This window comes from Arachis ipaensis, chromosome B6, assembly GCF_059453495.1.
Source record: "Arachis ipaensis isolate K30076 ecotype BB chromosome B6, ASM5945349v1, whole genome shotgun sequence".
Classification (NCBI taxonomy): Eukaryota; Viridiplantae; Streptophyta; class Magnoliopsida; order Fabales; family Fabaceae; genus Arachis; species Arachis ipaensis.
Window position 1 is genome coordinate 102,780,294 of NC_142441.1, and position 4,334 is coordinate 102,784,627.

The 4,334-nt window shown below is 36.2% G+C and overlaps 1 non-coding gene across 1 annotated transcript; it reads left to right on the forward strand.

Annotated features, from left to right (window-relative positions):
• Positions 1–241: 241 nt before the first annotated feature.
• LOC148562114 (small nucleolar RNA R71) lies at positions 242–350 on the forward strand. Its single transcript, XR_015887493.1, has one exon. It is a non-coding gene; the product is annotated as a small nucleolar RNA R71 (small nucleolar RNA).
• The last annotated feature ends 3,984 nt before the right edge of the window (positions 351–4,334 follow it).

Here is a 4,334-nt window from a genome sequence, read left to right on the forward strand (position 1 = left end):
GAGCCAATATGGCATTTATAGTGTCTACCTCTAGAACTCCCTTCTTCTGAGCTACCCCAATATTCACAGGGTTCTTCTCAAAAGTGTACATGAACTAGTTTGTTTGCAACCATGTCTATGAGTTCTCCTGCCACTTCAGGTGTTTTCTTCAAGTGGAGTGATCCACCAGCAGAGTTGTCCAATGACATTTTGGACATCTCAGAGAGGCCATCATAAAAGATGTCAAGTATGGTCCAGTCTGAGATCATGTTAGGAGGGCATCTTTTGATTAGTTGTTTGCACCTCTCCCATGATTTATAGAGGGATTCACCCTCTTTCTGTCTGAAAGTTTGAACTTCCACCCTAAGTCTACTCAACTTCTGAGGTGGAAAGAACTTGGTCAAGAATGCATTGACCACCTTCTCTCATGTGTCAAGACTCTCTTTAGGTTGAGAATCCAACCATACCCTAGCTATGTCCCTTATAGAAAAAGGAAAGAGCATAAGTTTGTAAACCTCAGGACTCACTCCATTAGCCTTGAGAGTATCACATATCTGCAAAAATTCAGATAAGAATTTATTTGGATCTTCCTGTGAAAGTCCATAGAATTGGCAGTTCTGTTGAACTAAAGTGACCAGTTGGGGTTTCAGATCAAAGCTGTTGGCATTGATAGCAGGAATGGAGATGTTGTGCCCATAAAAATCGAAAGTGGGTGCAGTATAGTATCCAAGGACCTTTCTTGCCTCTCCTCCACCATTAGGATTGTGTACCATGTCTATATTTTCTATTTCTTGTTCGAAAAGCTCTGTGAGGTTTTCTCCGGAGTGTTGTGCTCTAACTTGCTGTAGACGCCTCCTTAGAGTTCTCTCAGGTTCAGCATCAGGATCAAAGATAGGTTCTTTATATCTGTTCCTGCTCACAAACAAGAAAGAGAAAACCAAGAAAGAAGAAGAAAGGAAGCTTCTATGCCAGAGTATAGAAAACTCCCTGTGAGATATGAAAAAAAAAAAAGAAGAATGAGAATAGAAAGATGAGAGAAAGAATTCGAATATGGGGAAAGAAGGATTCAAATATTGAGAGTAGAAAGAGAAACTAGAATTAAAATATTTTTTATTTTATTTATTTATTTAATTCAAAATTAAGAAGGAAATTAAAAGCTAATTAACTAAAAAGATTTGAAAATTAAGAGGTGATTTTCGAAAAAGAAGGAAGAAGAAGTCAAACAAGGATTTTAAAAGGTTTAAATCAAGATAAGAAAAGGTAATTAGGATTTTGAAAATTTGAATAAGGATGAAAGAAATATTTTTAATTTTTTATAATTAATGAAGAAAGAGAAAAACAACTAAGAAACACCAAACTTAAAATTTTTAGATCAAAAGAGACTAATTTTCGAAAATTTTAAAGAAAAACACTAAAGGACACCAAGAAGAACACTCAAGAACAATTCGAAAACTTTAAAGAAAAGATGAACACAAAAGGAACACCAAACTTAAAAACAGACACTAGACTCAAACAAAGAAAAATTTTTGAAAATTTTTCGAAAAAGAAAGCAAGAAAGTTCGAAACTTTAACAAGAACAAGAACAACAGACAAAGATTAATAAAGAAAAGAAAAAACTTTGAAAAAATTTTGAAAAGAAAAGAAAAGACACAAATAAATGAGTAACTAAACCTTAAAAGTATATAATCTAAGCAACAAGATAGTCTGGTAGTTTGTCAAACTCGAACAATCCCCGGCAACGGCACCAAAAACTTGGTGCGCGAAAATCATAACTCGCACAACTGAACTGGCAAGTGCACTGGGTCATCCAAGTAATACCTCAGGTGAGTGAGGGTCAAATTCAACAGAGATTGTCGGCTTGAACAAGCAATGGCTATCTTGTAAATCTTATTCAGGCAGATGTAAAAGATGGTTGTTGAGAAAAACACATAAAAACAGAATAAGGATAGATTTACTCAATAAGTGTGGAATCAATGGTAGGAAAATGGTTGAGGCTTCGGAGATGCTTCATTCTTCTGGATCAACCTTTCTTACTATCTACTCCAACTGTGATTGATTCATTCCATGGCAGGCTGTAAGTGATTAACGCTAAGCCAGTGGTCATTAATTTCCTCTACTCAAACCAAATGCCAGGGTTAGTGTGCATCCAATCTGAATGAAGGTGAAGCTCCTGCATTCCATTCCCTTGATGATCCTACTCCAAATGCCACAGACAAAGTCATCTTCCGGATCAGAGGACGCTGCTTTCTGGTTCTAGCCTATACCACAACGGCCTAATCGCCCCATAACTTGGCTGAACTGATCTCTCCAAGTCCCCAACAAAGTCGTGGATTAGCCGTCTAAGAGATGTATAATCAAGCTTGTGGTTCAGTACTATCCTGCCAAGGACTCGCACAAACCCATGTAGAATGAGGATGATTGTTATGGATCATTCCATTCATAAGGTTGAAGAATGAAGATACATCTTAGAATAGAATCAAACACGAATTGAAATAGAACAATAATATTATTAATCCATGAAAATCAGCAGAGCTCCTAACCTTAACCTAGGAGGTTTAGTTATTCATAGCTTACAGAAAATTAATGTAAAACGGGTAGAGTGGCCAAGAGCTCCTAACAAGGGTGAACTCTTGTCTATATATACTGATCTAATAACTAAGGATTACAGAAATAAGATAGAGTAGGCTGATAGTGCGAAAATCCACTTCTGGGACCCACTTGGTGAGTATTTGGGCTGAGCTAGGGGTGACTCCACGTGCTAGTACCCTTTTTGGGCGCTAAACACCCACTACGCTTCCCTTTTTGGGCGCTGGATGCCAGCTGCTTCCTTTTGGGCGTCCAACGCCAGGAATGGGGTGGGTAGGTGGCATTGAATGCCAGTTTTGGACCTTCATTTCCAGAGATAAGTATGAACTATTATATATTTCTAGAAAACCCTGGATGTTAGCTTTCCAATGCCGTTGAGAGCAAGCCATTGGATTCTTGTAGCTCCAGAAATGCTCATTTGAGTGCATGGAGGTAAGAATCCGACAGCATCTGCAGTCCTTACTCTGTCTCTGAATTAGACTTTGCTAAAGCTCCTCAATTTCAGCCAGAATTTACCTGAAATCACCATAAAACACAACAACTCAAAGTAAAATCCAAAAATATGAATTTTGTACTAAAACCTATGAAAATATAATAAAACATAAACAAAACATAACTAAAACTATATGAAACTGATGCCAAAAAGCGTATAAAATATCCGCTCATCACCGACACTCAAGTCCTGAAGATTTAATTATTATATCTATGAGCAATTCGGTGTTACATAGCTCGATGTTTGATTGTTGTCATATCTTGGAGTTCTTTAATAGTATCAAGTTTCATCAATCTAGCATTGTCAGATGCTGTTAAATCAATCCTTGCTCTTATGAATTGTTGTGAAATTTTAATTGGGATCATGGCATCAGAACTGTACGTCAAACGAGACGAAGTTTCTTTTGTTGTAGAATAAGATTTGGTTACAGTGGTGTTGCACCCCCATAATACTTCTGTGATAAGGTCGGACCACATTCCTTTAGGCTTTAGCATCATCTAACTTCTTAAGAGGAGCATGAAGAATAACCTTGTTTGCAGTTTTAGCTAAGCCATTAATCTGCAGGTGTTCGACTGAAGAAAAATGTTGACGAATTTTAAAATTTTGTAAAAAAATCAATAAAGCTCTTATCAATAAACTAACGACCATTATCAATTATAATATGTTAAGGGATACCAAACCTGCATATGATACTTTTCCATACAAAATCTATCATTTTATCAAAAGTTATTTTTGCCAATGGTTGTGCCTCTATCTATTTTGAAAAGTAATCAATTACAACAACTAAAAATTTTACCTATCGGGGGAATTGTGAAAATAGACCGAGATATATTGAGCTTCCATCTATTGAAAGGCCAACTTACCTTTGAAGAGTGCAAGACCTCAGCAGGTGTATGAATAATAGATGCATGTTTTTTTATAATGGTCACAAGAGGCAACTTTGTGTTTACAATCCTACTGTAAGGTCGACCAGAAGAAACTTGCACACAAAATCTTAGAGGAAAGATTTCGGCTATGAACATGTATACCACAAATACCTTCATGTACTTCATCCATGGTCAACTCAGCATCTTAAGTCATTTAAAATAAAAAAATAGAAAAATTGGTGACAATATATATATTGCTGCCAATTAAAGTATAAAAACAAGCTTGACGCTTAAATTTCTTGGAATCATTAATATGAAGAGGAATTTGACCTCTTTGCAAATATTTAACATATGGAGCTCTCTAATCCATATCATGAGAAATACTTAAAATATAGGTGATATTTATACTA